This window comes from Epinephelus fuscoguttatus, linkage group LG18 (assembly GCF_011397635.1).
Source record: "Epinephelus fuscoguttatus linkage group LG18, E.fuscoguttatus.final_Chr_v1".
NCBI lineage: Eukaryota > Metazoa > Chordata > Actinopteri > Perciformes > Serranidae > Epinephelus > Epinephelus fuscoguttatus.
The window spans coordinates 35,152,530-35,170,495 of record NC_064769.1 but is presented as its reverse complement, the minus strand read 5'-3'; the positions used below and the strand labels follow the sequence as shown (position 1 = coordinate 35,170,495).

At 41.5% G+C, this 17,966-nt stretch overlaps 1 protein-coding gene across 2 annotated transcripts in view; it reads right to left on the bottom strand.

Annotated features, from left to right (window-relative positions):
* Positions 1 to 4,671, bottom strand: part of LOC125905563 (hyaluronan and proteoglycan link protein 1-like) — a 37,315-nt gene extending 32,644 nt beyond the window's left edge. The window contains exon 1 of one of the 2 annotated variants that reach the window (XM_049603596.1): positions 4,205 to 4,671. The gene's annotated coding sequence lies outside the window, so the exon portion shown is untranslated. The remainder of the gene's footprint in view (positions 1 to 4,204) is intronic. The other variant, XM_049603595.1, reaches the window with a different exon arrangement.
* Between the last annotated feature and the right edge of the window lie 13,295 nt (positions 4,672 to 17,966).

Below are 17,966 nucleotides of genomic sequence, written 5' to 3'. Positions count from 1 at the left end.
CCCGCCACCACGTGCTAATGTATTCTCACCTTTTGTGATCCAGATGTTCAGGAGGTTTTTCTGGGGAGCCAAATTTTCCACAGAGGCCTCTTCATTTATAAATATTGCATACGCACAAAACGAGGCCCGAAAGAGGCGTACTCCACTTTCCACGCAAAAGTCAGGATGTATAAAGACAGACTTGAAGGGAGAAACTTTGACCCATGCCTATGAACACTTTGGAGGTGGGAAACTACCGACGCAGATGGTGAGGTGGGAGCCTGAGTGTAGAAATTGTCAAATATTTTTTAGCACACACACATTTTTATTTTGGATCCTACGCATTGTTTTATAAATGAGAGCCCAGGTGATTAAAACCGGTAAAAACACTGAATAAAACAGTTTCACAGTACAAATCGGTGTTTTTCCAACATTGCAGATGGGCTTCTAACTGTGGCAGTGGAAGCGAAAACACAGAAACAGTGTTTGGTTTGTCCTCTCTGGGCTACTGTAGAAACATGGCAGTGAAATAATATAACAATTCAAACTTTCACATGATTATACACTAAAGAAAACGTACCTACTGTATTATATTCAATGTCCCCCTAACCCCTACTCACTGGACCTTTGAACACTTTTACCTTACTTTTTTGCATGTGTGACACTTTGTGCAAACTAGTTTGTTCTGGATTTAAAGGAATAATTATTGTTTGCTGTGAGGAAACCAGGAATGAATGTGATGGTTGGAAACCTGAGGACAGTGCTTCACGTTCAGACGTCTACAAATAGATCTTGTGGCTCATCTGAATTTCATTTGTTTGAGGTTTCAACACAGTCTGTCAATGTTTTCACCCTGAATAAATGTTTTTGCTTCATTTATATTTCTGCTAAATAGGGGGAAAGTTCAGAAAACATGTCCTCAAGAGACTGCACAAATAGTAATGAAAACACACACACAAACACACAAAAACACACACACACTTGGACTATTTAGAGGAACATTTCCTTTCAAGCTGCAGCCAGTAGATGGCAAACACATTAGTCAACACGACAGAAACTTCTATTCATAAAGAGACTTCTTCTTCATTAACATTGAAAGCCACATATTCCTGCACACACACACACACACACACACGCACACACACACACACACACGGTCACATTCAGTTAACCTGTTGTTTCCTGATCACCAGCAATTTAAACAAATTGAGGTCGACTGTGTGTGTGTGTGTGTGTCGCTGCAGAGAATACACCCCCTCTTTTCATTTCAGGGGTTGACATGGGCCACTGCAGGCGACAGTGTGTGTGTGTGTACGTGTGTGTGTGTGTGTATGTGTTTGTGTGTGCTGGTTGGGTGCAGAGTAATGGGTGGGGTGGGGGTGTCAGGGTGGAGCCGCCATGTCTAAGCCAGCACACAGAGCGGGGTTGTTGGGCTGCGAGCATCTCGCAGCGCCTCGATGTTCTGGGCTCTAAATCACTTGTTGTGCTGCACAACACCGACCACAATTATGAGAACTGTTACAAATATGACGGACTGACAGACGACGAGCGGATCAGCGAGGAAAGCAAACAAAACCTCAGTTTGTTGAGGAGGCAATTTCACACTCCAGTTAGTTGATGCAAGTTGCATCTGAGTGGTTTTAATCAGAGGAGTTAAAGGAATAGTTTGACATTTAGGGAGATTCTTGTGGAGAGTCTGATGTTCAGATTAATACAACTCTCATCTCTGTATAGTAAATATGAAGCTACAGCCAGCAGCCAGTTAGCTTAGCTTAGCATAAAGACTGGAAATAGAGGGAAACAGCTAGCCTAGCTCTGTCCAAAGGAAACAAAATCCACCTTGCAGAAATGGAATATAATATAAGTGTGTTTTCTTTAGTGTATAATCACCTGAAAATAAGAACTGTTTGTTTTCTTTACCTTATAATGAGACGTTTCTGTCTACACAGGGAGCGGGTCCTTGTCTACGGAGATCATCATGTTGCACCGCCATGTTTCTACAGTAGCCCAGAACAGACAAACCAAACACTGACTGACCACCATAGATAAAAGTTGAACTGCTGTCTAGCTGGTCAAATCACCGGTGGCTGGTTTTAGAATGTAAAGCATTTCTATTCGGTGGCGTGTGAACGTTCAGTGAACTTTGAGTTACTATAAGGTACGTCCTCACCATGTTTCTTATCCTTAACATAACCTCCATAACTTTAAGTTAAGGACATCACATCAAAGTTGGTGATTGTTGGACCCACCCACCACCCCTCCTGCCTGCTCCAGTCGGACTTTTGCTGCCTTAACTTTCGTCCTTGTCCGGTCGCGTTTCCCCCTGAAGCTGCTGGGCGGCATTTAACTATAATGGCAACCGGCTGCGTATCATGCTGTCGTTAAAGGATGTTTTTTTTGTTGGTTTCTGACGCCACGAGTCACTGCCCAAGCGCTGGATTTGTACGACTTTGGAGTGAGACCGAGCTTGAAAAAAACATTCTTTCATGTCGGCATGATACAAGGCCACGTCACAATCTCCCACCCACCCTCCTCGGACTTTCGCCACCTTAACTTTTGATCTTGTCCCGCCGTGTTTCCCCCGATGCTGCTGAGCGCTATTGAACTATAACAGCGACCAGCTGCGTATCATGCAACGCTAAAAGGACGGCTTTTTTCATCAGTGTCTGACACCGCAAGTTACTGCCCAAGTGCCGGATTTTGACGATTTCTGGGTTGTCAAGCACAGGACTTTCACACAGGAGACTGAGGTTTGAGTCAACATTGGCTTATCATTTATAGACTTAGTTGACTTATTGTTTACATTTTTTAGGATGTATAAAGCTGCTAAATGTACACTGTGTGTATGTGTACATAACACAGGAACAAAAATATCCACTCGGGTGTAAGCAGCTTTGTTGGCTACAGACATCCGCCACATTTTAATGTTGTAGCAGGTCGACATGGAGACAACAGTAACTACTTTTTCATTAATTTATCATATTTTGTTGAATGTTTATATAAATTTTATTCCATAAACTAACTAAAGCTGTCAGGTGAATGTAGTGGTGTATAAAGAGGAAACATGCAAATAAATTAGAAGTACCTCAAGTACCGAACCTTTTTCATACAGCATTCACTCAGTTATATTCTCTTTAACATGCTCAGTCACATTCTCAGTCAGATAAAGGGAGACATCAGGGTCCCTCAGTCCCTAAATCCGCCATCACACAGTCCAACATGGTGGTGGAAATATTCAGACTTGGCTTTTTATGAATCAACTCCTCTTTCACCGAAAACAACAACTTTCCACAGCAGGACTGTGAACGTGAACATGCACCAAAGACCAGATCTGTCTGAAAGAAACCAGACCTCAACCTCTCCTACACTGCAACATCACACACAGTCTCTGATACACCAGGACAGAGCTGCAATAATGTCAGATTCTAGAATAAATACCAAACAAGTCATTCAGGCAGTGTGTCTGCTTCACAGATCAAAGTCAGATATAGAAAAGGACACAATCACTCCGGATAAAGTCCAAAATGTTTGTCAGTCCAAAGGAATCCATTACAACCTCATTTTAGTTTACAAAAACAGTCAGCAAGACAATGACGAACAGCAAATACTAACAAGCTGTTTTTACTTATATTAGTGATAAAATATATTTGTATGTCCCTTAATTGACCTCATTATTGATCAAATATCTATCTATGTTGTATACGTTACTTTTAGTATTAATTACCTTTTGCTTAAAAATGGAAGATTGATGGTGAAGCTACTTTTTGTAGTTCTGGAGTTATAGACTGATGTTTTCATTTTTAATCAGTCAGTTATTAAGATTCTGATTGTGTAAGTGGTTGTGTTGACGATAACTGCTGCTGTTACTCATTTTCTTCACCTTAAAATGTATTTTCAGAAATTACCTGTACATTTTGTGAGCACTTTGTATCAAAATGACGTTATAAATAAAGTTGATGTGATTATTTTATTTGATTATAGACTTTTGGACCTCATTGTTAGTGAGTTATTCCAATCAATAAAGCAATTAATCACATGACATCATGACAGATGCATAATCCCTCTCTGCCGCGTGTTTTCTGTTTCTATCTCAGCTGTGATTACCCGAAGTGACAGAAACAAAGTGTGTGTGCCATCACTTCACCAAGCAACACCCCATGTCAAACAATAAATGTCCTTAAAGCATTATTTGCAGATTTTAATAGGAAGAATAAAAGTAGTGTACCTGCTGTGAGCGCGCTGTCTGAACCCTCCGGCGGTCAGGATGCGGAATGAAGCGCTAAATGATTACGCACGTCAAGGTACGACGAACCAGGCGGTGTGGATGTTTTCAGCCTCTCCTGGCTGCTCTCCGAGAAACAGGCGCACTCCTCCTTGTGTATGTGCGCGCGGTGTGTGTGTGTGTGTGTGTGTGTGTGTGTGTGTGTGTGTGTGTGTGTGTGTGTGTGTGTGTTTGCGCGCGGGGATGAGAGGAGTGTGCGCTCTGACGCATGCAGGTGAAATTTTATGCAAAGCTGCGGGAAACTCCGGTGAGTTGTGCAGGTTTACTCCCAGATGTGTTGCTCCAAACCGGCTCCAGCACACAGTGACATGAGGAGAGTGTCTGCGGGTCGGTCAGTGTGCATCAGTGCAGAGGAGATCCTGGAGGATCTGCAGGCTCTGGGTTGTTGTTTTCAGTACCCAGCCCCTGTTGCTCAATCTGTGATGGGAAGTTTAAATCTGTCTCCGCCTGTCTCACAGCTCTCAGTCCCTAAATGTGATGTGTTCCCAAAAAAACTGCTCATTTTACCATTAAATACCTGTAAGATTCAAAAGCCACCTCACTGTCAGCAGTTTTTACCACAACACTTAATCTTATATTGAACTTTATAACAGGAGATACTGTAAGTGAAAATAAAGCAACAATAAGCAGGATTACTCTTTTATCTGTTGAACTTTGACCTAAAACTGCCCCAGACATGAGACACAGACTCAGACAGCAGGGCTGTGGCTACGATTTTGGTGGTCCAAGTTGCCCCCAGTGCACCCCCACCTTCATGTTTTATAATTTGAATTTTTCATGTTTTACGGACTGAGTTAATTTAAAATTTAATTCAGCTCTGTTTTCCATACATTTTATTTTCTAAGATAAAGCGCTAAGTGCTGATTCAAAGCTGTCTCCTGACTATGTTCTGAGTGTTAACTGTAATACCAAAAATGTCACAGACCAATCCAGTCTCACTCCGGAGCTGTCGAAATCCGGCACTTGGGCAGTGACTTCAGGCGTCAGACGCTAACGAAAAAAGCTGTCCTTGACCGTCGGCACGATACCCGGCTGATCATCGTTATGGTTTAACAACACTCAGTGGCATCAGCTGGAAACGCAGCGGGACATGAACGAGCGTTGCGGGTGGGTGTTAGGGGTGGTGGATGGGTCCAACAAACATCGACTTTCACCCAGGAGAGTGGTGTTCATGTCCCATTAAATTATGACCTGTTCTTTTTTTCTAAACCCAACCACCTGCGTTAGTTGTTGACATGTTGTTCCAGAACGTCGACAACCAATGCACCCAGGGTACCTTGCATGTCATATGTGGATGTGGAAAGTCCATGATCAAACGTCAATGTGTGACGAGGTCGGATTGAGAATGTGTTGGTTTATAAAGTTGTTGTATTGAACCTGAAAACGTTCCAAGTGCCAACTGAAATGTGACTGTAACATTAAGTACCGAAAACGTCCCAGACATCAGGCCAACTCTATAGTTATTTACTATATTTTTTCAAGGGTTAAAGGTCGTCAACTTTGAAAGAACGCTCCAGTGATTAATTGCCCTTCATCAGAACTGATCCAGCAGAACCAAAGATGACTTTTATTTCATGCATTCTTTTTCCTTGTTAAAACCTACTGCATACATTACCCACAATGCACCTAGATCGGCGACAATTCAGCCAAAGATTTGTATTGATATTTTACAACCTCTGAAGCTCATTTATTTACTTATGAGTTAGTTATTTATATTGTCTTGTTTGCATGTTTTTTTTTATTTACTCATTGTTAATTGTATGTTACTTCTGTCATTTTCGATGTAGGACTATTATTTGTAGTGTACTTGAGTATTTTTACAGAGTATTTGCCATCCTGTCCCGGCATGGCCAAAGTGATAGCTGCGTCCGCATACTTGGCATTAAGTCATACATGTTCTCTGTCGGTGTTGGCCTGCGCCAGGGTTGTCCCTTGTCAACGACTGAAGTTGGGGAACCTCAGAATTGCATTTCTTTGCAGACGATGTGGTTCTGTTGGCTTCATCACACCGTGACCTCCAGCATGCACTGGGGCAGTTTGTAGCCAAGTGTGAAGCAGTCAGGATGAGAGTCAGCACCTCCAAATCTGAGACCATGATTCTCTGCCAGAAAACGGTGGACTGCCCACTCTGACTAGGGAGAGAGTTACTGCCTCAATCAAAGGAGTTCAAGTATCTTGGGGTTTTGTACACGAGTGAGGGTAGAATGGAGCCTGAAGTGAAGGCAAAGCTTTTGATTTACTGGTCCATCTACGTCCCAACCCTCACCTATGGTCATGAGCTCTGGGCAGTGACCGAAAGAATGAGATCGCGGATACAAGTGGCCGAAATGAGTTTCCTCCGTGGGGTGTCTGGGCTCAGCCTTAGAGATAGGGTGAGGAGCTCGGACATCCAGACTGGAGAGGAGTAGAGCTGCTGCTCCTTGGCGTCGAAAGGGGTCAGTTGAGGTGGTCCGGGCATCTGATCAGGATGCCTCCCGTTAGAGGTGTTCCGGGCACGTTCCACTGGTAGGAGGCCCCGGGGCAGACCCAGAACACGCTGGAGGGATTATATATCTCATCTGGTCTGGGAGCACCTCAGGGTCCCCCAGGAGGAGCTGGAAAGTGTTGCTGTGGAGAGGGACGTCTGGGGTGCTTGCTCGGCCTGCTGCCCCCGCGACCCGGCCCAGGATAAGGGCATGAAAACGGATGAATGATTGGATGGTATTAGTTCTTTAACTGCAGTAAAGGACCTGGAGATATTCCATATGCAAGAGGCTGAGCTGTATGGGACGTGTCCCAGAGGACTCCTTCCTATGTTTACATCTGTGAAAAGAGTCCTCAGTGTAATTGGGAACAGTTCCTGGGTGTTGGGTTGGTCCCCGTTCAGACGAACCACACACTGTTTCACAACATATTCACCAGAGAAGTCATTATCACATTCTCCCTCATCCATCCATCTCTGCTTATCTCTCTGTCTCGCCCTGCTTCACCGTCACCTGATTTATAACACCTCACTAGCTTTATTTCTCTCCACTGTCTCTCAAACCGGCACATCTGTTGTTTTTGGGGGACAAAAGCTCATTACAGTGACGGACTGTTAAAGAGCGAGCAGGCACAGAGCCACATGTCAAACTGTTTAGTCTCACAGCTTCTCGGGGTTACTGAGGACGTAATAAAGACAGATTCATTAAGGCTTTAATATTACAAAGATGATAAAACATCCACATTGGTTGTGATCTTTTAGTTTCCCTCTGGAGACTTAGTCCACATTTTATAATGGACTTGTTATTAGTGTTGGAAGAAGAATACCTAGATCTTATACTGAAGTAAAAGCATATACTGAGTAAAAGCACAAAACACCCTAATGCAGTGGTTCCCAACTGGTGAGGCATGGTCCAAAAGTGGGTCACGATCCATTCTGAATGGACCGCAAGTGACTCGCAAACATGTCGAATTTGTAAACAGGACTTTATTTTGAAGTTCAGTGAATTTTCAGCACAGAGCTTTTATTTTGAAGTGCCATTTCCTGCTGTAGAGTAAGGGACTACTTGACAGAGACAGCAAACTAGCCAAACGCAAGTATGACGCTGAATATATTCAACTGTGTGGACCTTGAACTAATGACTTAAGAGAAGTCTGGCTCCCGTGGTCGGACCAGTTAGGAACCACTTCCCTAAAGTCTTCTCCTTAAGATTTCCTTTACTTAAGTATTTATGGTTGAAATCATTGACCCAGCGTCCAAACAGAAGAGGCAAGTTAGACTTCTAATTGTACAGAATGAGACGTCTGGCTAGCAATGATGAAGCACAGGTCTGGGCTCGGAGGAGACCCAGATGGTTTTACTATACATGTATACTAAGGAAACCTATTAAGGGATTCTGTGCAACTGTGTAAGTCCCGCAGCTAAGGTGAATTTAAGCCTTGAGTGTCATACTCAAGGAGAAATCTAAAGGTGTTTTGTGCAACTAGTCCTTAAATTCAACATCTTACTTAAAGTAACAGTAAGTATTTTGCAGTGAAATATTCCCTGACAGTATTTTCCTTTTCTATCTGGTGTGTTTGGATTAATATTACTGCTGCATTAATATGTATGTGTCATTTTACAGCTGTAGATGTTTAAGGTTGTGCTCATTTCAACTCCTTTATTTACGGTTGGGTGGTTTCATCTACAGCGATGCATCATATTCTATAAGATCATCACATGTCTGTAGTGTAGCTGTCCTGTGAGAACCATGCATCTTTAAGAAGTCAGAAAAATGTCCAAGTTCTCAGCTCTGTGACGATGCATTTTCCAGCTGATCCGAGAGGTTTTTAAAGAGTTTATTGAGCTTAAGAAGGAGGAGAATTTACAGTAAATGTACTAAGTTACTTTCCAGCACTGCTTGCCAACGTAACAGGCTTCAATTATCTTAGAAACAGATGGACAGACAGACAAATGTTGTATTTGTTTTTGGGTGTGCACTATTTACTTTCTGTTCAGTTTAGACTTCCAGGCAGTCCCTCTCCTTATATCTCAAGTATGCAGCAGCTTTGATGTAATATGCAGGTGGTTTACTGCTTCTCCAGACCAAAACACTGCAAAGCCAAAATAATAACCACCCTGTGAGAAACAAAATCTGTCCACAAACAAGCAAAATATTGTGTCATCTAGTAACTAAATTTTCTAAAACGCAGTGAGCTTAAAGTTGCACCAATGAATTTCTAATGGCATTAAAGGAGCATTTTAGCGTTTTTCAGCTCTTTGGGTTTTTTTATGGCCCATAGGTTGCCAAAACAGCTTACATTCAAGCAATAAAGATTTCTTGCTGTCTTAATTATCATCTGTCTGTCGGGAACAAAGGTGGCAGTGAGGTTACATTGTTTTAGAACAACAAAGATCAACAGGGCAGTCATAAACAGGACATTTTTATATTTAATGTGGAGGATTTGTTGGTCATTTTATTCTGCAGTAGTCTGTTTTATGACAAGCTAGACTTTAAGTCTCTATGATCCCATCCTGCAGCAATCAACAAGATAAAATGAGAAGATATTTGAAATAAGCAAAGGTATACAGATTGAATATCATACTGAGAACACTAAATTTAAATATGTAATGCAAGAGCTGCTTGAGAAGTAAAAATGAGACTTGTTCATCCAGGACACAGTGAATTTGCAGAACTCAGGTTTCTGGGCTGTAAAGCCAAACGAGCCTCGTGCATTCACTCCGCTCACTCTGCTAAAACTGCACCATTAACTGCACCATTGTTGCGGTCAGCGAGCTTCACAGCAGAAGGTTAAAGTAATAAAGAGTTGAAAAGGTCAGCGATCACACTGTCGGCTGAACAACAGCTCCGTCTGTGAGAGTAAATCTTGTTGTGAACTTAATGAGTTTGAGGATAAACTGTTTTCATGTGATGGCGGCAGACCTGAGAGCACGCCCACTGGACTGTTACAGGCCGGTCAAGTCACCTCATTTATTAAAATTAAATGTCCAAAAGTATATGGACACACAAACATTACACCTGTAATTAATGTGTTCAAGTTTGTCCCTGAATCAAATTTGTGCTGTTCCCCAACAACTAGTTATCTTGGTTGTTTCCTTGTTTCTTGAAAATCCTTTGTGGTATACCATTTTATACAAGTAGTAAAATCTGCATCCAACCAAGAGCTGCAGCTTGAAGCTACACCCCCCACCCTGTGTGTGCAGAGAGTGTGGACAGGGGGTCTTTGTGCTGGTTCAGGGTGGGGATCAGGGGGACCTGGTGTAATGACACGAACACACACACATGCTGAACACTGGGACTTTGACATGTTACAGCCCCTCCCCAACAACCTGAATGACTTGTAGTGAGTGCCATTCACAATTCATGGAGCACAAGAAGCGTTTTTGTTTTGTTTTTATTGTTTACATCTTGTATTTTATTTATTAACAAATCCTGAGCACAATGACCTTCTTACATCTGTTAAGGTTCTCCGTATGTGGCTCAGAAACGTAGTTTGATTTGATTGTTGATGGTTTGACAAAAGTCTGGATGTTTCAGTTCTTTAAAACTGGAGTAAAATATATCTGGAGTTGTTGTCATAGCAACTGAAACTCAAACCTGCAGTAGTTTGTTGGTTAACAAACAAAAACTTTCACAGAAACCCAAAAATATGAACTCTTTTTCAAATAAAATGGTTCATTAGAGTTAGGATTCAAAGTATGGTGGTCCTAAGAGTCAAAACACAACATTTCAGAAAGCATGACATTCGACAAAACATGACATTTCATAAAACACAAAATTTCAACATTTAACAAAACACGTAAAAAACAGTGACATTAAATAAAACATGACATTTCAGAAAACACATTTTACAAAACACTAAAACATTTCACTAAACACGATATTTTGACATCTCAAAAAATACGTAATTTCAAAATATACGAAATTTTCAAATTTCACAAAACCCAACATTTACAAAACACAACAAAATTTTAAGTGCGACATTTCACAAAACACAACATTCTGACATTTCATAAAATATGAAATTTCAACAATTCATAAAACAGAGTGACATTTCACAAAACACAATGACATTAAACAAAATATGACATTTAAAATAAACATTTCACAAAATTTCACAAAATATGAAATTTCAATATTACACAAAGTCAGCATTCCACAAAACACAGTGACACTTCATAACACACAAACATTTAAGTGAACACGACATTTCAGAAAAAACATTTCACAAAACACGACATTTTGACATTTCATAAAACACAAAATTTCATTATGTTTTCATTCAATTTTATTATGTTCATGACATTAAACAAAACATGACATTTCAGAAGACACATTTTACAAAACACTAAAACATTTCACAAAACACAATAGCTGTGTTCGAAACCGTCCACTCACTCACTCACTCACTCACTATTCCCTATTTCGTGTTTACTATATAGTGCACTACATGGGGAACGACTGAACAAGATTACACTAACTGAAATTTTCTGAACGTCGCTGCGTCAGTAGCTGCGCCGCATACTCCTGTGACGCCAGTGGACGCGCCGAGCAACATGTAAACAAACCGGGCGCTTTGAGGATGATCAAACTGTATGGTGGTTGTACTTTTTGTCAATAAACTGTTGAAATGTCAATGGTGTGGACGTTTGGTTTTGTCAGCTACGGTTGTGTGTCGGCATTGTGAGCTGTAATAGCCCACGATAGTGCACGAGCTACAAGCTACCTGGCTTGTGCGAGCTAAGTGGCTATTGTTAGCTTGTGAGCTAACGTTACCGGCTAGCATCCTATTCGTTTCTTTTCTCTTAGTGGTTATTCTTCTTCTTCTCCTCTGGCAAAAGACGACCGCATTGCATTGTGGTATACGGGAATAAAATGTAGGGTACATCGTTTGTTCACTCACATTTGCTGTGCATTGTGGGTATTTTATAGTCCACTATATAGTGAATGAAATTAACCGTGGAGAATTTGAACAACACTACAAAATGGTGAACACACTATATAGTGCACTATATCCATGATAGGGAGCGATTTCGAACACAGCTAATATTTTGACATTTCAAAAAATACATTTTAAAAAATTTCACAAAACCCGACATTTACAAAACCCAACAAAATTTCAAGTGCGACATTTCACAAAATACAACATTCTGACATTTCGTAAAAGACAAAATTCCATAAAATACGACATTAAACAAAATATGAAATTTCACAAAACACATTTTGATATTTTACAAAATACGAAATTTTAACGAAATTTTAACAAAATTTTACAAAACGCAACGACATTTCACAAAATACGTCATTTCACAATATATGAAACACAATGACATTAAACAGAACACAACATTTCAGGAAACATATTTCACACAACAGGACATTTTCACATTTCACAAAATAAAGAATTGTAGCTTGTCATTTCGCAATACACACTGAAATTAAACAAAACATGACAACATTTCAGGCAACACATTTCACAAAACTCTAAATATTTCACAGAAGAGGTCATTTAATAAAACACAGCATTTAAACATTTCACTAAACAAAATGAATTTAACACCACATTTCATTTTTCTTGTGAATAAGATGCACGTTTGCACTTTTGGGCTTCAAAACTAAAGAACAAGCTGCAGATACATTTGAGTGGAGCTCTGAGGAGCAGAACAATCCAGGCTTGTGAGTCAAATCATCAACAATCAGATCAGAGTAACTCGTTTATCCCCGTCTGCAGAGCCGACCTCCTGCAGGGCGCTGATCTGATCTTCAATAAACCTCCCCTAAGTGGAGCTAAGCTCCTGAATCAAACTCTGTCAGAGTCAAAACAGAAGCTGCTTTCTGAGTCCAGGTCTGCTCCCTCCTCCACCCTCCACCTCCCTCCGTCTCCAACAGGCTGCATGTCTGTTTACACCACACGTACTCACATCAAAAAGCTGCCTCTGTGCAGCCGGCTGGTTCTGGATAAGGTAAATACCCTCTTGGGTCATTACGCCCCCTCCTCATGTTCAGCTCCGCAACAAGACGTGAGTTCAAGGCCTGAAACACAACCTCAGTCTGAGAGGTGGAGGTCAAACACAGGACAGCAGTATTTCACTGACCTCACGTATACTTTGATATCCAGGAGCACGTGTTTAACCGGCCGCTCTCGCTGATGGATTAAAGTCAACACATTCTCACTCCGACGTCGTCACACATTGATGTTTAATCGTGGACTTTCCACGTCCACATATGACGTCCAAGGTACCCTGGGTGTGTTGGCTGTTGACGTTCTGTTGCCTGTTACATGCATTGTGTTCTTTCAAAATACACTTCTGTTTTCACAGGAAATTTACCGTGTGCATACAGTCTCTTTCAAAATAAAAGCACTGCGTTGGTACATCACGACAAATCGACATCTTTTTCCTAACGAATGTGGTTGGGTTAAGGAATCAAGAACAGGGTTTGGCTTTATAATCGTAAGGAAAGCAAACACCAGCGTCCCAGGCGAAAGTCAGTGTTTGTCGGATGCATCCACCACCCCTCCCAGCCACCCTACTCAGACTTCCTCCCTCTAAGCTTATATCGTTCTCTCGCCACATTTCCCCCTAACACTGCCGATGACCGGCCATTTACCATGGCAATGTGGAAGGATGGCTTTCTAATCTTACGGGACGCCGCTTTCCCAGGTGAAAGTCAGTGTTTGTTTGACCCATCCACTGCCCCTCCCATCATCCTCACTGGGACGTTCCTCGCCTTAACTTTAGTTCTTGCCCTGACACATTTCCCCTGACGCTACACACTTCCATGCACACCAGAATGAAAGGCAGTGTTGCTAACAGTGCTGTTAAGAGCTTTCCAAACCAACTGGCGGTGATATAACTGTCACCCTTCAGCAACACAAAGAAGATGTTGATCAACCAGAAGCCTTAAAAAACGAGCTGTTACTGAAAGGCTGTGTAGCAGTGACCTCCTCAACACATTCTGATGTCTCTGTTCCTCGATGGAATCGAAGAGCCATGGAGTCAACGTTGGGGGGGACCAAATCTGCTCTTAACTTACTTTGCTTCTTTTCTGAGACTGGCCCAAAAAAAGCCAAATGTCTCTTCCAACCTTCCTCTTGCTCATGATGATTCACTGTGACATTACACATGCAGCACTAACGTTATGAGAGACACTTCCAAGTTCAAACTTCACGCAGGCTTGTTGTTAGCTAGCTAGTTAGCTAGCTAGCCAGCTAGCTATTATAACGTGGTTCGGTGCAACATTGCTGTATGAGCCATATTTAATTTATCATTTATTATTTACTCATTGAAATGGTTCCTCCGTACCACTAGGGGGCTGTATTTGGTGTTGCGGCAGCAGCCGCTGACCTGGGGTCAACTCAGGCCATTTAACCTTGTCAGCGTTGCCAGGTGTACGATAATTATCGCATTTGCACGATAATTTGGCCCCCTGTATGATGTACGATCAATAATCCCAAAAAAGGCCAAATGTACGATAACCTGACCATTTCATGAATGTGTGGTTGTAATCAGTATGCCAGAGTTTTTTTGTGAGCCCTGAAGGCATCTGTTAATCCTACATAATCCTACATTTCCCACCTGGCAACGCTGAACCTGGTTCAAACAACGTACAGGGTTTTGTCATGCTAATTTGGGGGACGCAAATAGTTTTTGCGCTCAATGTGCTTTGTGAAGTAACCCGCGTTATTATTTTTATGTTGTTGGATGTGACGTTATTGCCTGCTGTACGGACTTTACAAAACACAAGTGGAAAATAAATTGCCGGATTATTCTAAGTTCTAAAGGAGGACTCGCATCGCTTTCATTTGAGTGCACGTCAAAACATTTAACGTAGCCGAGTTAGCATTAGCAGCCAGTAGTGGCTACAGTATAGGACTTAGCCAATACAATTGCAAAACAATAACCATTCACGACATCAAAATTTCATAACACGTTACAAAATCACAATAAACAGTTACAATATAGGCTATGTAACGCTCATATTACATTCTCGTTTTCCACTTTTATTCAGTGATGAATAGAGAGACACATTTACATTGCCTGCCTGGAACGTTACCCATACAGCAGTCTGGCAACAACGTTGACGGCAACCATGGAAACCAGCCTCGGCATTCTGCTACGGCAACTCCACTTGGACAAACCACACGCAGAACTGCAATACTTGAACCGATAGTAATAATAACGGGGATTTGTTATGAATCCTTCACAGTACATTGCATATTAATTTTATCATATAGTCTGCCTTAAAAAAGTCTGCCCTACATACATTTTACATTTTAACATACCGTATATGTTTTTTTTAATCATTTTATGTCTTTTTTCTAATTCCTATTTCTCACACTGGTGTTATGGCACAGCCTGAGGAGCCACATGCATGCATTTCATTGCAAGCCAATGAGACTTATTATCAAAATCTAGCTACCTGACACCTTCAGCTGTCTCCGTCACTCACATCACCTTTGTGCTGCAGGTCGTAACGGTCCGTTGAGAGTCTCCCGTGTCCAAGTGCAGCCTCACAGAGCTGCTGGCACGGCTGCAGAAGAAATAGTCCACATTAAATATGTTGACAGTGAGATCTGTGGAATGGGGCTTGTGAATATTACAGGCTTGTGGAGAAATCTCAAAATCTGGACAAATAAAACCAGTAAATTAGGTAGGCTCAAACAAATACAGCATATTTGTGCAGACTCCGTCACACCCAGCTCTTTTTCAGCATTAAGCTTTAGTACACATGAGGGAGATCATGTTCCTCAGCAGGGTGGGGCTCAATGTTGCGCAGATAGGTTTGTCATTTTGCATGTGCATCCTCTTTAGAAGTCATTTGGGAGTTACCGTTTAACTGGGAGGGCTGCATGTTTCATTATTTTGGGGATTTTTTTGCTGATTTTTTGGTAGTAAATGCTGGAGAAATGACACTGTCACAGTGACGTGTGAGTCATCAGGTCGACGCCATCATTCAGTTAATCCTGCAGGTTTTTAAAACCATTGATCGTGTCTTTATTTTCCAGAGAGAGAGGAGGAGTGGAGGGAGAAGCTGAGTCTGAGTGACAGAGCGGACTCTTCACTAAGATGAGATACAACTTCTCTGTCAGCCTCTATCATCAGCACACACATGTGAAACAGGACACACGCTCTGAGATAAGCAGAGACCCAGCGGCACCTTCTTCACAGGAGCGTCACTGCTGGTGAGAACGCTCTGTGGGAAATACATGATAGTGGTGAAGAGGATGTCAGAGGTCAACAAGGGAAGAAAGACTTTGAAGAGTTGATGTGGACAGGGTGGGTCAGCAGACAGCTCTGGGAAGTGTTTTTCAGACGTGTCTTTATTCCCGTCAACTAACTGACGACTAATCAACAGATAAGTGGAGGAAAACGTGAGGAAACACAGAGGTCTTCAGTAAATACCTAACCCTCTGCGACCCTGCGTTCTCATATGACGACATCACATTTTGCCGCATCTTCATCTTGTTCCTCATTCTGCTGAACTTAGACCTGTTGTCCTCGTCCGTGGACACTTATGTGCCATCTAAGCACAATACTTGCCTGATATCAGACAGAACTGTCAACTCGTTACTCTACGTTTCCATCTTCAGTCTGACATTGCGTCCACTCTAACTGATTTCTATGGAGGAATTTCTACTAACTAATCACTACAGACTAACGCATCCACCTGAATCGAAAGTATTTTTAAGTCCAATACTACGCCGGCATACGCCTGTGGTGCACTGAGTAGCCTAAGTTTGCACACCACATAACTATTATCGTAGCCGGCAGATCTGCCACTAAGGTCCTGTTCATACGATTTCAACTGAAAACGGTAAACCTGTTGTGTTTTGGCTGATCGTTTACATGACCATGATTCAAATTCAACGTTTTGAAAACAGGTTCCAGAGCACAATCTTTTAGAAACAGCACCGTCTTCGTTGTCATGTAACTTGCAACATGCAGTTCCTGTGAAAATGGAGACTTTTCCCACATGCGCATTACGGTTCCAATCACAATCGACCATCACAGCAACAATGGCGGACTCCCGAGCTCTGTTTGTGCTGCTCACTTTATTGAATTTATCAACGCCTCTCCAGCAAAGTGTAGATTTACTGTAGCCACTCCACCTTGTCGTCCTTCCACACAAACCTCAGTGCGGTTGCCATTTTGTTTGTTTATACATCACTGCTCTGTAGAAGGAAGTGCATATGCACAGGTACGTGTTGTTTCATTACACAGTCACACTGCCAGCTACTGGCCTGGCATGTATACTGCAGTGTTTTTGGTCATTTTTTTTGTTGTTGTCTGAACGCCGAACTTTTTTCTATACGACAATGAGAAACTATTCTGTTTTCAGCATCATTTCCGTGTAAACATGGCCTAAATTTCAGTGGCAAAAGTGGTGTTTGTCTCACCAGGACCACATGACCCACAAAACTGTCTGAGAGACATTATTTACTGGAATTTATTTGAAATGCTTTTCATATTTTCTGTCATAATTTCATTAAAAACTGATTCAAAATCTAAAAAGTAATTAGTTAAAAATGTAACTTTAATTCAAAAATGACTTGAAACATACCACCTTTAAAAATATTGTTCAGAGAAAGAAAAACGTATTGTACATTTATTTTGATCTAGAGTAATAGGTTTGGGGGTCGCACCTGTTGCATTATGGGCGGAGACAGTATGGCAGCAGGGAGACCAACATGGTTGCAGAGGAAGTACCTATGGCCCCACATTTATAATATTCAGCATGGTCCAAGAGGTGCACACGGTAATTATGGACATTTCAATATATTTTCTAACGCTGTGCTAACTTTTTGTGACCTGTCTATTATCAGGAAATTCACATGAGAGACTATTGTTGGGCACGTCTAAATGCTGGACATCTGCTGAGAGACTGTAAAAGTAATTTAGAGATTTGTATTTTAAACCTTGTTTGTATGTTTTTTTTATTTTTGGAGTTTTCATGTTGTCTGTGGGGATTGAAATTTTTGCAATTTTTCAGGACTATTGAAAATAAACCCATCGTCCCCATATGAGGACAATGCTTAGTTTTTTTCATACTTATCAGGTCCTGCTCAGAGAAATTAAAATAACTGATACAAAAATATTTAAAAATGTATTAAACAAAAGTCTGGGTCTCATGAGGTCAAAGCAAATACTGAAGTCAAAATTCTAAATGTGGAAATTCACAAATGTGGTATTAATATCCAGCATTTATCTCCCATGCGGGTTTGAAAAGAGGAACACACTGAA